Below are 15,549 nucleotides of genomic sequence, written 5' to 3'. Positions count from 1 at the left end.
TTTCTTTTAATTTAAAAATGATGATCTCCACAATGTGAAATATAGATAATGTATTACAGAATTGCACACCTGAAATTTATATAACTTTACTAACAATTGTCACCCCAATAAACTTTAATTAAAAAAATAATGCTGATCTCATCCCACGGAATTAATTTCACTGCTCACCAATGAGTTACAACCAGCAGTTTGGAAAGAAGTGCCCTTAAGAGGGGGAGATGTAATTGTTCTCAATTCCAGAGGCTTTTAGTGAGGCCACCAGTAGCTTTGTTTGAGATGTTGTGGCTCCCTCTGTCTCTAATACCAAGACTTGAGCCCTAACCCAGGATAATGCTACTGCAACCTTATCTTTTTCCTCATAAGCTTCCCTGACCTCAGAGCTCTGGCCTTCTAAATCAGCTGCCTTAGTGAGCGGGCCAGAGGCCCTCCAGGCTGTTCATGGAGCCCGGGTTGCCCTAGCAACGCTTGGCTGTAATTGACTCCCGCTGTCACCTGCTCCAGCCTAGCCTGCCTCTCCACACTGCGGGCTGTGGCCCCCTTTTCTCTTGCCTTTCATAACAATTTCTTCATCCTCGTTACATAGACAGATGTCTTCTCATCCCTCCCCCTCCTGATGGATGGTCAGATTCTTGGCACACACCACCCTGGCACTCTCCACATTGCCAAATACTCACTCTGACATGATTAAACACTCATGGAGATGGATGATTTGCATTTCTTTCAGATCGCAATCTCTAATGCGGGTCAATTTAAACCAGAGATCACAAACCCAAATGTAGGCAGGGGCTAGGCAGGTCACACAGAAGCCTAGATGAGGATGGTGGCCCTTCCTAAAAGAAGCAGTGGCTACTTCAACCTGCCGATTTTGCCACACAGAAAAACACATCTACATGGCCAGAATCTTCCAACCTTTAACAAAATCTGGGTTTTTATATGAACTCTACCAATTGTATGTGCTGACAAGTAATTTAAAAAATATTTTTAAAAAATTCTTATGGGCCAAATCAAACACATCTGTGGACTGGATCTGTTCAGCAGGCTACCAGTTTGCAAATGCTGTCTGAAGCTCTCTTTTATCCTCTGTCTTGCATTCGGACTTGATGTCTTCCGCCATCTGGGGGATAAAAAACACAAAACACAAAACAAACAAACAAACAAAAAAACCACCAATAACTGGGCTTAATTTAGCTCTAAACTTTTCTCCCTATCAGATGGCCACAGTAATCAGGCAAGACTCTCAAGAGATGTTCATGAGGTGAAACTAGTAGGTTCCGCTCTTTCTACCGGGAAGTGGCACACTCATTTCTACATATTACTGCGTTCCACTTCATTCCAGTCATGCAGTGAGGACATAAAGGCCGGCCACTGGAGAAAGCACTGGCCTCTTGGTTTTTCCCCTTTGACCATGTGTGTTAGTTACATGGGGTTTCGCTTTCTACTATTCCCATCTGTACAGGAACTAGAAACTTTTGCCCTTTCAGAAGTATTGGGAAGAGAACTTCCCAGAACCTCCTGTGCCCATCCCACCCCCCACTTCACTCACTGGCTCCTCTTCTCAGTGACTGAATTGTGAGATTCCGGAATGAAATTGAGGGCTTACTGCTCAGCCTTGCTCTCTATTTTTCAGAGGTCTCTTGCCTATAGCATGCTTGTGTCCTCTCTGTCCCTCCATGTGGTCAGTCCCACTAGGGCAAGCTCAGCAGGGTGTGCTGTACAGACCCATCCATCTCCTCAGGAAGGTGCAAAATTCTAGGCTTGGGATGAAAAATTTGAAAACCTGATTCAGGCTGCAGGCCACAGACCCATTCTCTAAACCGTTCTTGTCAACAATAAATCTCAATATTCGGATCACTCTTTGACTCCAGTGTCTATTTCTCAATTAGTTCAAAATTCAGGGGAGAGGGTGGTGTGATTGTAGGACCTCTAGAGAGACCCCATGGTGTATGGGTTGAGAAACTGTGAGAAATTGATATAATGAGTGGCATTTGAGATCTAGAGTAACATTTGAGGGAGGCAGTTCTTTTTGTGGGAGTGTGGTGGCTGGTATGCACAGGTGCTACAGCTGCTTTTTTCTTTTTTTTTCATAAGGGCAGGCCTTAGAAAGCACTGGCCAGCTGCTCTGTCTATGGAGCAGCCTGCTTCTTTCTTCTCTTTTTGCTTGAATAAACTTATCCTTGTTCTACTTTCGAGAGAGAGAGAGAGAGAGAGAGAGAGAGAGAGAGAGAGAGAGAGAGAGAGAGAGAGAGAGAGAAAGAAAGAAAGAAAGAAAGAAAGAAAGAAAGAAAGAAAGAAAGAAAGAAAGAAAGAAAGAAAGAAAGAAAGAGAAAGAAAGAAAAGCCTGGCCATGCACATCATTAACTTTGGGAATTTGCCGCAGTGTGTATTATAATTGGTGTCTGCTGCATGCAACTGCTTTTAATAGACAGCAGTTTTAGAAAGCACAGGACTCATAGGTTTTTGACCTTAAAACTGTGGCTGGTATCTATCTAAAAGCAGGTGGACTCGAGTGGACCCTAGTAAGAACAGACTGTGCATGGTTTTGTGGCTGAGACAGGGATCAGAGTATCAAGAAAAAATATTTTGGTTCTGGTTAAGGTTTATCTCAAAGCACCTTCAATAATTAGGTTTTTTCAGCATGAGAAGGCAGAAAAATTTTTGTTCTCTTTTTCTTATTTCTCAGCCAGGACTAGAGGCTAGGGCTTTTAACTACAAAAGTAGCTAAATTCCACGTGAACCACAAAGTCCTAGAGAGTGAGATTATATCTTTTACATTTAGTAGGTGGTATTCTATCAGTGTTGTTCCTCTACCTTGATTTGAATTGCAACCCTGTTCCAGAGGCAAGGAAAAACTGTGGAGGAGCCTTTTCGGAATTTGTGGTGCATCCACAGACTCCTAGCCTTACTCCCCAGCTCTGTCCTCCAACTGACACCTTCGCATGGTCTCAGGTTTGCTCTGGATTTATTAGTTATATGAGACGTGACTATGACTTTGGATTTTAAAGACCCAGACTAACCTAGGAAGCAGGTGATTTTTATAAAAGTACCAATAGAGAAATGGGAGACCTTACAATGTATAGGATATAACATCTTGTATTGCGGTGGAGAAACAAGTCTTAAAATTATTAGAATTCCAAAGGCTAAACAAAAAAAACTTTAAAGATCACCTTCTCTAGGAATGGTTTGCTCACAAAACCAAGGAGGTACTGGATTTCTTTCAAAATAATACTTCATACTAATTTATTTGTGATTGGTATGACATGACGTCTGAGATTTGCTAAAACATATTCCAGATAAAAATGTATGACTAGATAAATTAAAATTGGCAAAGTGTTGATAATTGTTGAAGCTGAGTGATTCATTATACTATTCATAGGGGTTTGCTATAGTATTCTCTCTGATTTTGTGTGTGTGTGAAATTTCCCAGAATAAAGTGCTAGAAAAAATAAAAATAAGCTTTGGTTTTACTGTCAGAACAAGAGCAGTGAAAGAGTGAAAGAAAGGGATCCAAAAAGATATGTTACTTAAGCTGGAGAAAGAGGGATTTTCTTAAGAAAATGTGATCTTGGAGAATAAGCTAAACAGAGCTGAAAGGGGAAAAGAAGATACACTCAGATCTAAAGGCTCTTAAAAATGTAACTAGAAAACAGAGAGATATTTTAATTGTTACTAGGTCAGAGAGGTTGTCTGGTTCCCAAAAAAACCAAGGAGAGATAGGGAGAAAAAAAAGAAAAACTCATTGGAATTACTCTACCAGTGAGAGTCCAGACCTATTCTGAGTAGGTATTCACATATAAAGGTGTTCTCCGAAAGCTGACCTTAGAGAGCGACCAGAAAAATAACCACATAGTAGGCAAAATGTCTCTCTTCCCAAAAGATGTCCACACTCTAATCCCTAGAACCTGTGAATATGATATATTACAGGACAAAAAGGAATTTGTAGATATAATTAAGGGTCCAGATTTTAAAATAAGGAGATTATCCTGGATTTTCTGGGTAGGTCCAATCTAATAGCATGAGCCCCTAAAAGCAGAGAACCTACCCTGGCTGGCAGCAAGAGAAATATGGCAGAAGGAGAAGTCAGAGGGATTCCATGTGCAAGGACTGGAAAGAAGCCTTTAGGTGCTAAGGGATGCCCCCAGCTGCCAGCAAATAAGGATATATAGTCTTCAGGTCTATTACTGGAAAGAACTCTAATAGATTTTAACAACAACCTGATATGAGCTTGGAAGCAGATTCTTTCCGAGCTTCCCAATAAGAGCCCAGCTGGCCAATATCTTGATCATGGCCTTCTGAAACCGGAAGCAGAGAAACCAGTTGAGCCAATTCAGACTGCTGGCCTATAGAACAGTGAGATAACAAATTTGTATTGTTAAGCCTTGCAGTTTGTGGTTATTTGCTACAACAGCAATAGAACACTATTATACACCATAATATTAAGTGGGTGAAAGAATTTGGATAGCTTTATGAAAGGGAGACTAAGAAGATGATTATAAAATATCTCAGGCATTTTAGATGAGTTTCTAGGCGACACAATTAGGGATGGGGAAGCAGGTATGACATGTCCTTGCGGGCACAAGCTCAGAACATGTATGGGGTTAAGACTGCAAGAGAAATAAGTAGGGAAGATGAGACATGTGACAGGGGAATCAGGTAGGACAATAATAGATTGAGTTAAGCCTGGAATAGATATTAATTTTAATGGGGGAATACCTCCTGGTGATATTATTCAATTCTGGGAGGTGAAGGTAGACAAGAGTTGTTGAACCATGGATGCTTTTGCCAGATCCAGAATTTCCTCCCCCCAACACATATACAGTTTTATTGAGATATAATTGACATGTAACACCATATTAGTTTAAGGTATACATCATAACAATTTGATATACGTACAGAGGGTGACAAAAATGTATACACATTTTAAGAAAGGAAAAGACTGTATTAATTGTAATACTTAATATATACCAATAACAAAAGATGAATACAAGTCACGTTTGACTTCTGCAATTACAAGAGGTGCTCAAAGTGGTTACCATCAGCGTCCAGACACTTCTGATTACAGCGAACTACTGCTTGAGCATAGATAACATCTCTTAAAATTTTTGGCACACTTGGTATATATTGCAAAATGATCACCACAATAGGTTCAATTAACTAGAATTTCTTGAATGCATGTTTTTCACTATGATGGACCTCACAAGACAAAATATAGAGAAGTTTGTTATGAAAACAAGTGGTTCGTTCTGAAAACAAAATTAACAAAAAGGGAAGGAACACACTATGATTCAAAAAGTAGTAACCATTGTGTCAGACATTGCTAATTGTCCTTCAATATCTGTTCTCACCTTCTTTCAAAGTAATTATCTTTTTAGGTATGCACATACCTACCCAGCTAAAGATTGCATTTCCCAGTCTCCATTGCAGCTAGGTGGGACTAAATATTGTTAGCCAATGAGATGTGACTGGAAATGATGTGTACAACTTTTGGATCCAGCCCTTAATGTGATGGCCGTTCCTTTCTTCATTCTATTGGCTAAAATATGAGCCATTTTGTACCTTATGGATGAGAGGGCCATTCCGGCAATGACGGGGAGACTGAATCTGTGGATAACCTCATAGAACAGCTTCCACACTAGTCCTGGAGTGCCTTCTTCTGGTCTGTTACATCTGAGGAAAATAAATATCTTGTTTATTTAAGCCTCTGTTAATTTGGGTCACTGCTACAAGAAGCTGGACCTGTATCCTAATTAATATAGCCACATACACATTAGGGAAGTAAAGGTAACAAGCCTATGAAGCAAGTTAAATCAAGATGGTGACTTGAGCATTCGCTAAAACCTACCCTCAGCCCTGTTTCAAATACTTAGAAATCTAGTACAAAATGTTTCCAATTTTTTATTGTGAAAAATCTCAAACATATAGAAAAGTTCAAATTAGTATAATGAATTTCATTATGTCCACCACTCAGTTTCAACTGTTAACATTTTGCCATATTTGCTTTATCTATCTATCTATCTATCTATCTATCTATCTATCTATCTATCTTCTATCTATAATGTATCTATCTAATTTTTTGAACCATCTGAAAGTGAGTTGACTTATATCATCCCTACAAACTTCAATGTGCATCTTGAAAGGATATTCTACATAATTACAAAAACTTTATCACAACTAAGGAAATTAACAATAATATACTCACAATAATATTTTAATATCATCTAATAATATCAAGCCATATTCAGATTTCCCTAGTTTTCCCCAAAAAGTCTTTTTGCAGCTTTTTTTAAGAACCAGGATTCAGTCAAGTTTCATGCATTGCATTTTATGTCTGTATGAATTTGAAACAGTTGTCCCACATTTTATAAAATATTTTTAGAGTTAAAAAATGGACATCTGAGCTTGAAAACTACAAAAAAGGAGCTCTCCAGATGTCAGAAACACAGAGAGAATCCCTGAAAGTAAGATAGACTTGCATGCAGGTAACGACGGAGCCAGGACTGACACAGGCTGTAGCGGCTGGAGTGTCAGTTCCTGCTGAGGCTGAGCAGCCAAAGCCCTATGTGAGTCGGGTAATCGGCCTAGAGCAAGCAACACTTCACATATGATCATGAAAACAAAAATGAGGTATTTCTTACCCATTAGAAAGACAAATAATTTAAAATCTGACTATTGCTAGTATTGAGAAAATGTGGGGAAATAAGCATACTCCTACACTGCTGGTGAGAACATAACTACTTCAACCACTGGAGAGCAATTTGTCAAAATGTTGTCAAAAAAAATAAAATGTAGTGATGTCATACAATGTAACACTGCACAAAAATGATGCTAGATCTAAATATGGCAACATGTGTCTCAAAAACAGAATGCTGAATAAAAATGATACAATGATATAAATGGAATAGACACAAAAATACCACATAGAGTTTATGGGCATATGTATGCTTAAAGCATAAAAATGGACGAGAATACACTCTAGACCATAGGGGTTGCCTCAAAGGAGAATGGCAATGCAGGTGGTGATTAAATGGAACATTAGCTATATCTCTATTGTCTTTTAACTGCAAGAAGCAGATATGACAAAATATCTACAATTCTGGGTGATGGGTATTTGTTATAATAGTCTTTGTACTTCTTCTTGAGACATGTAGCCTTTACATCTCTCAAAATTAAAGAAAAGAGGAAACTATTGAGCCTGCTTCAAAGGAGGAAGGGAGTCACAAGAGTGGACAGAAAGAACTGTTTCTGCTGTTGGTGAAGTGGTATTTAAAGCCTGGAAAAGTCAAAGGCTTTTCACAAGGACAGCAAGCCCAAGCCATTTGAAATTTCCCTCACCAGGACCCAAGAACACAAGCTGCTGAATGTCTGTTTAGGAATCCACTGAGGGTAATTCATGAAGTAAAATAAATGAGACAGAAAGAGAGAGAGAGAGAGAGAGAGAGAGAGAGAGAGAGAGAGAGAGAGAGAGACAGAGAGAGAGACAGAGAGAGACAGAGAGACAGAGAGACACAGAGACAGAGAGAGAGACAGAAGGAGAGAGAGGGAGAGAGAGAGAGAGAGAGACAGAGAGACAGAGAGACAGAGAGAGACAGAGAGACAGAGAGACACAGAGACAGAGAGAGAGACAGAAGGAGAGAGAGGGAGAGAGAGGGAGAGAGAGAGACAGAGAGAGAGAGAGAGAGAGAGAGAGAGAGAGAGAGAGAAACGACCCGAAGAGGTAGGCTTCACACAACCAAGAAATTTTAGAGCAAGAGGCAGTAGAGTTTAAACTGAGAGGTTATGGACCCTAAACAACTACTGCCATCTAAGATGCCTCCTGTTGAGGCTGAAAGAAAGCCGATTTCCTCTTCCTCTTACGTTTTCTATGGTTTCCTCCAGATATCACTGTCTCTGCTATAACTTTTGTTTTCTGGTAGCAGTGTGAGTCTAGACTGTATTATATACTACTTTCTAGCAACATGATTTTGTTTGGGATAACTGCTTTAGGGGCTGAAGTTGGCTTGTGACCCAGAATTTTTTCTTTTAAATAACTTTATATTAATACAAAAACAGTACAGATGCACTATAGAAAATTAAACAATATAGACAAGCAGAAATAAAATAAATAAATAAATAAATAAGTAAAATTTCCACTGCCCAGAAATTATCACTATAAGACCCTAGGGCATAATCCGCACGATATCGTTCTCTCTCTCTCTCTCTCTCTCTCTTTCTCTCTCTCTCTCTCTCTCTCTGTCTTTCAATACATGCTTTTATTTTATCACCAAGCTGAGATCTTACTGCACATACAGTTCTGTAGCCTGCTTTTTTTCAGTCATCAACTATTTCAGTAAATTTTCAACTCATCTAACAGCCAGATCATATTCATATTTCTCCAAATGACCTAAAAATGTCCTGTACAGTTACTTCATCCACAGCAGTACCCAATCCAGACCACGCATTGCATCTGGTTCGTATGTCCCTTAAATCTCTTTTAATCTGGCACAGACACCGTTTTGAATGAGACTGATTTGCTGAAGATACTAGGCCAATGGTTCTGCAGAATGTTTCACTTACTGGGTTTCTCTGGTGGCTTCTTTGCATTATTTTCTTCTAAAGTTTTTGTACATGTGGCATTGGTGCCAGGAACATCGTATGCGTCCAATTAACTTTTTGAACTCTTAGACAATGGGACGTATGAGAAGCTTGGAGTTGGATTAATTCTTTTTTGGAGGTCCTGTATGAACTTCACCTATTTCATTGGATGACAGCTCAGGTTGTAGTTGCCAAAGGAACCTCCACTCTCCTCAGGCCTCAGGGTGAGACCATTCTAGTTGAAAGTGAGCAGAAACAGAAATCAAAGAGCAAATACTTTTGGACTTAAATTTCTTTGGAATTTTGAAATTTATTTTCCACCCAGGAGCTTCACATTGTTTAAATTTTGGACATTTGTACATTATTTGGGACATTTTAATGCTATCATTTGGGCTGAACACATAACTTCTGGTCAACCATATTGGACAATGTGGCCAGGCATAATTTAGGATGGGAAATGCAACAAAGATAGACTTTACAGCCTAGGATGCAGCAGGGAACTTGGAATTAAGTTGATTAATGTCCTATTCTGATCCACTTCAGGCCGTCTGGAAACAAAGTGAAGTGTCCAACATTGGTCTTAAGAGGAACGATGGTTGGCATTGGGAGAATGGTCTTATGAAGGTGGAACCTTGACTGCTCTGTTGAACTCTAATGTCCTACCCCTGATGCAGGCAGCCACACCCCCAAAGGACTATGAGTTTGGCTATTAAACGCAGCAGGTTAAGATAACAAAAAGTTTGAGGCACATTAGAGAAACCGTGATCTCCTTTGTTATGAGCCGAATTGCCCGCCCACCCCCTTCGTATGTTGAATCCCTAACCCTCACTACCTCAGAATGTGACTATTTGGAAATAGAGCCTTTTAAGAGGAGATTCAAATGAGGCTGTCAGTGCGGGCCCTGCTCCAATCTGACTAGTGTCTTTATAAGTAAGGAGATCATGACACACAAAGAGCCACATGGGGCTGTGAGCACCGAGGGCTGACCCTGTGGAAAGGCAGCAAGACAGTGTCTATGCGCAAGCCAAGGAGAGAGGCCTCAGGGGAAACCAACCCTGCAGACACCTTGATCTTGGACTCTCAGCCTCTAAAACTGTGAGAAAACAAATTTCTGTTGTTTAAGCCACCCACTCTGTGGCATTTTGTTATGAAAGCCTAATCAGACTAATATATCCCTTTTACTGTGTTCCTGCCTGTCTGTGATATAGAAACTTGCCCCCTTTCAGAAGTATAGACATCACCTGAGGGGTTTTAAAAAAAATACCGATGTCTGGGCCCCACACCCCAGAGATTCTTACCTAATTGGTATGGGTGGTGGCCTAGGTATCAGGTAATTCTAAACTACAGTCAAGGTTGAGAACTACTGGGATAAGAGGTCAACCAAGAGTTGTGTGGCATAGCAGCTGGAGATGATTGAAACCAGGGCTTCACCAACAAAGCAGGAGAATTGTAGGACTCCAGCCACCACCAAAAATCTTTAGGGAACGTTGGTCCTATTACTGGGAATTTGGACCCTATGGACTGTTCAGTATAAATTGCTTTCTCAGCATCCAGTGATTATCCTAAGCTTTTTTTTTTAACTTTTACTTATTTAAGTATGTTTTTCCAGGACCCATCAGCTCCAAGTCAAGTAGTTGTTTCAATCTAGTTGTGGAGGGCGCAGCTCACAGTGGCCCATGTGGGGATCGAACTGGCAACCTTGTTGTTAAGAGCACCGCACTCTAACCAACTGAGATAAGCGGCTATTTCCTTCTACTAAGCTTTTCATTATGCACATAGGTGCCAGTATTTAGGGCCTAGGAATAAATAATACTATACCAAGACAAAGCGGGAACAGATTCTTTCAGCCTTTAGCAGGAATCAGCAATAAAACCACACCCAATACACACTCCTTACAAATTTGAATTCCTGGCCCTAAAATGGGCAGTCACTCACAAGTTTTAGAATTTCACATTTGAGGTGGTTATTGCAATGTGGTCTGACAGCCACACGGAGCATTCAGATTAGACGGAGACACTGTCCTCCACTGTGGTCATGTGCCTGCATGCTGCATCACTGCACAGTCACAATTCACACGTGGAAAATAGATATTACAGCACCCACATTCTTCAAAAAAAATTTTTTTAATTGATTTAAAATCTCCATACAATATAACTTACTCTTATTAGTGTACAGTTCTATGAGGTTAGTCAGAGACTAGAGTCATATAACCACCACCATAATCAAGATATAAAACAGTTTCATCACCTCCCCAAAAAATTCCCTTGCCAGCACATATACACTTGGCATGCAGACACCTTCCATCTATCCCCCCCAAGCCCCAGAAGCTTAGGGCCTTTGTGAACAGTTTTGGCATAACACCCAATGCAACTCACTTTTGACCCTCCTGAATTGGGCACAACAGGTGGAGATAGGCAGGAAAGGTGAGTCCTGGCAGTCATCAGAGGGAGGATGGCCTTGTGGTCTTCCCAGACAGACCCATATGGCTGAAATTCAAAGTTTCAGCAAGGGGTAGCCCTACTTTGGTCAGTTTTTTAGGGCATTGCTAGTGCCTCATCATTTAAGGCTAGATTCTGTACCAGAGTTTAGAGAGAGAACCAATCACTTACCAGATTTCAAATGTACCAAGATAAACTTTGAAAGCCTTCCTGTCAGCACGCACTGGAGCAGCAGACTCAATACCAGGCAGTTATTGCATCATCTCAAAAGAAACACTTTTATAATCAATTAAACTCCTTACGTTCAAATATTCTCTTCCTGCTAAAGCACATTTGAAACCCTTATTTTAAAATAATGTGTTCACAGACATCAGGTCTACATCATGAAACTAATTATTTCAAGAAGCATTATAAATTCTTTGCCAGGGCAAAATTTCTTTAAAAGGGGCTTTCCAGCGTTGCTCAACATAGGCGCTCACTGATACTAAACTAGATACTGTGGGACAATGGTGGGTAACCTTACTGCTTCTAATTTTAGTATTCATAACAGAATGGACATCTACGAAGAATCCCCTTCAGCTCTCCCTGGGGACAAAGAAAAGCCCTTTGGGACTTCTCGGAAGTAGGTCAAATTCCTGAAGGAGGTATAGCTGTGTGTCAGTCCGGATCCTTGATTGCAAGCAACAGAATTGGACTCTGGATGATTTAGGTGGAAAAAGAATTCATTAAAAGGATATTGGGCAGCTCACAGAATCAGCAGGCGGGCTGGAGAGGCAGGTTTGCAGGCAGAAACAACACTCAAACCACGCGGCAGAACCGGTCTGGTGAGGAACCCACTGCAGCACCTTTGAGCACTCCAGTCTACAGCTTTTACCACTGTCACCCTGCAGAGCGCTCTATCTTGCTGTGAATGCTAGTGCTGCCTGAGAGAGACTGCCTGGGTGCCTGATTCTTTGTCTCTAACTCCTGAGACAAAGTCTAAGATGACTGATCTAGGTTATGTGCCAACACCCTGGTTGCGAGGGAGACTAAATGTGGCATTCTTAAGTCTGAAAAGGAGGTGGGCTCTGCCTCCTTCCAAGAATCATGAGATGGGGAAGTCCCTAACCAGAGGAAGTGGGTTCAACTGCACACCCAGAAAGAGTAGCAAAAGACCCAGCACAGGCTGACGGTTGGGGGCTGCTTAGTTCATTTGGCACCAAGTTAGCCATTGCTACCTCATTTGGGGGCAGAGTACAGGAAGGCATAGTGGGCTGACCCTAAGCTGAGGAAAGTGATCAAAGAAACAAACAAGGGTTTTATTTCCTTCAGGGCCTTAATATTTTTCTGCAAGATTGGAAGGAAGGAGAACGGCCCAATGATTGGGGGTGGGGCTGTACTGGGAGCTCAGTGCTCTGTACAAGGCAGAGAAAACAATCGATATTGTCCTCAGAATATAACTTCCTTGTCTAGAGACCCTGGCACGATGACTTGGGTGATCTGGGAGCAAGTGGGTGATGGTGGTGGTGAGTGGAGGGAGAGAATTTAGCTTTTCTCAACACGCTGTTGCCTTTGACCCATTGATGAAATGCACTTGAACATATCTGGGGACAAAATCAGGCACCACAGTATATTTTCTGATTGCAGCCATTTGATTCCAAAGATAAGAAGTCTATGTATAACAATTCTAGGGGATTTCTGCTCTAAAATGATCAGTGTAAGAACTCTCCCCTAAATTTACATTTGCTGACAACAGTACTTCAATTAGCTATGGTACAGAAGTTCAGGGCTGAGCCTCACTGTCCCTGTGGAGACACACAACCAGAGAGGTTTATTAAAAACAGACTTTTATTAAATATATTTGAGATGCTCAGGCCTGATCAGGAAAGACAGTGGAAGAAATATGAGGCACTCTTGGCTCACATCTGAAATGCCACCAGGATGAATTAATGACATCAGAATGCATTAATGCCATAGGTTTTGCTGCTGCTTTTTGGTGTTTGGATAATACACTTGGCTGTTCACTGATCTCTGATTTGGAATGTGTGAGGAAGGCAAGTTTACAGGGAACTTCACTCAGTGTACATCTGCCCTCAGTGCCTTTACGTGGTAGTTGGCTGGTAAGCTAATCACTACTGCCTCTCACCATGAAAAAAAAGACGGGAGAAGGGGCCTGCATGCTGTTGTGAAATTTGGGGATGCCCTGTGAGCCATCACTAGAGAGCTGCTTCCTAGCATGTGGTAAGGAAACTTGGGTACCTCTAATGTGTACAGAGTGTAGTCAGAAACTAGGGAAAGTCTAGATAAAATGAATTACCAAAATAACTTACTGCTCATAAAGGAATTAGTTAGGAAAACTACCCCCACACACCCCAGTGTAGACAGGAAACAATCTCCTCATACTCAGGAGAGAACGCAAGAACAAATCCTTTGAAGGATTCAGCTTTGTATGAAATTAAGGAAAACAGCACCTAAACCATCAGTGAGTGAGGGATTTAGGCAGTGAATTTGAGTGGGGAGATGGAGACAGCTACCTACCAAGCTGCCCACCCACTTGTAGCCTTGGGGAATCCTGTGAAGTACTCTTTTAACCAAATAGTCCATATGTGGGGAATCTGGAGATAGGTGGGTAAAGCAGACAATGCTAGTTGTTTGCCCAAATCCATTTCTCCTCCTTCTTCCTTGCTGGCACCGTTCTGAAGTGGTCACGTGCTCAGGTAAGGTACCCTACTCCCGCCCTGTGTTGGGGTGGTGGTGGAATCTTGAATAATCAATACCAATCATTGATGGGCTCATTCTCCTTGCCAGTGATTGGTTTAGGTATGGGCACGTGACCCAGTCCTACTGTGTCACATGCCTTTGGAGCAAAAATTAATGTAAGACTCAGTATTATATTATATTATATTATATTATATTATATTATATTATATTATATTATATTATATATTATATATTATTATATTATAGACCCGGTCTTATATTATAGTAAAATAAGACTGGGTCTTACATTAATTTTGTTCCAAAAGACGCATTAGAGCTGATTGTCCGATTAGGTCTTATTTTCAGGGAAACACGGTAGTACCCCTGGTGAGAAGTCTACCAGGGGACTTTTGGGAATGTTTTCCTCAGTAATAAAGGGAGATGCATAGGAGGAAACTCCCCTCTTCTTAACAGGATGTTGCTGTGTCTGCATGCATTGCTAGAACTGTTACAGTTACCTTGCAACCAGGAAGAAAGACCTGCTGTCAGTAGAGGGAGGCAGAAGAAAAAAAAAGAATAGACGCCCCTGTGCCTTTGATGATGTCATTTCATTGCTGATTAAATCAACCCTGAAACTACGACACAGGAATTTTTGAACCAGTTCTAGAAAATGACCCATTCCTTTTTCTCCTGGAGAGGGCTGTGGGACAGGGAGTGAGTTTTCCTTGTGAAGATACAAAGATTTTTACTGGCAACATAGTGTAGTAGGTTGTGAAACTCAAGTTGTGACACACACATTGTAGCGAGAAGTCCTTCATGTGGGTAGGCTGAGATCTTGAAAAAATGAAAACATGTACCCATCCATCAAAGTAATGGAGACCAAGCACTGGCTATGGCTATGTAAATGGTAACTGTATAGATGGTAACCAGAGAAGGGCAAGGCCAATGGATGAGTATTGCCATGAGAAACACTGTTTTGGACCAGAGAACCATGAACCAAACACAGAACCATGGCCAAGGCTAAATCTCAAGGGTATCCATCTCAGGAATGGAAACATTACCTATTTGTGCTTTGAGATCTTGCCACCTAAGCACCTGCGTGAGAGAACAGTTGCATTGCCTATACCCCAGGACCTCACCTTCTCACTGCCCTCCTGTCACATGAATGGAAATAAGATCCTATCTGTGCCTTAAGACCTTGTACCACAATCATCTCACCAATGTGTGAGGACGCTTAGCCATAGCATTTGAAGGGGGTGCTCTCAGGTCACTCTGGACATTTACTGGTGTCAGAGAGGAGCTACCACATCTATGCTTTGAGACAAGGACTGGGACATGCTAGCACATCACTAGCTAGTAACAGAGGGGCACAGACACTGTTATACACCTGACAACTGAAATAGTATGCCTTGGTTTCAACTTCATTACAAAAAGCAGTGGTAACATGGGTACTAAAATTATATAACTGGACTTGATTACAAGGCAATCATCCAAATCTAAAATTATAATTGTTGTAGTTAGGTTACCATCAAAAGAAAAATACAAAATTAAAATATTTTATGCATATAAATGTTGAATAACTATGGTGGACACCTGAAACTAATATATTGTACGTTAGCTATATTTTAATAAAAAAATCTTTAAAAAAATAAATTAAAAAAGACAAAGAATTTATGGACAACTAAGAACACACCTTTGGACCTCCCACAGGCCATAGACCCTAGTTTGAAAAACATTAGGTTATGACAGTCTCAAAAAGAATTATCAAGATGAAAAGAAATAATATTGAAACCTAAATTAGATATTTCTTTGTATGACATGAGGATGACAATTCAAAACTTAATCCAAGGTTTCTTGACTACAG

General features: G+C 40.7%; 1 long non-coding RNA gene across 1 annotated transcript; it reads right to left on the bottom strand.

Moving 5' to 3' along the window:
• Positions 1-996: 996 nt before the first annotated feature.
• LOC117023698 (uncharacterized) lies at positions 997-11,110 on the bottom strand. The gene is made up of 4 exons (XR_004423244.1): positions 10,944-11,110; positions 5,554-5,664; positions 4,212-4,337; positions 997-1,114 (listed from the first exon to the last, which is right to left on the bottom strand). It is a non-coding gene; the product is annotated as an uncharacterized LOC117023698 (long non-coding RNA).
• Between the last annotated feature and the right edge of the window lie 4,439 nt (positions 11,111-15,549).

The sequence above is a fragment of the Rhinolophus ferrumequinum genome, chromosome X (assembly GCF_004115265.2).
Source record: "Rhinolophus ferrumequinum isolate MPI-CBG mRhiFer1 chromosome X, mRhiFer1_v1.p, whole genome shotgun sequence".
Classification (NCBI taxonomy): domain Eukaryota; kingdom Metazoa; phylum Chordata; class Mammalia; order Chiroptera; family Rhinolophidae; genus Rhinolophus; species Rhinolophus ferrumequinum.
The sequence above is the reverse complement of the archived record's forward strand: the minus strand, read 5'-3'. Positions and strand labels throughout refer to the sequence as shown.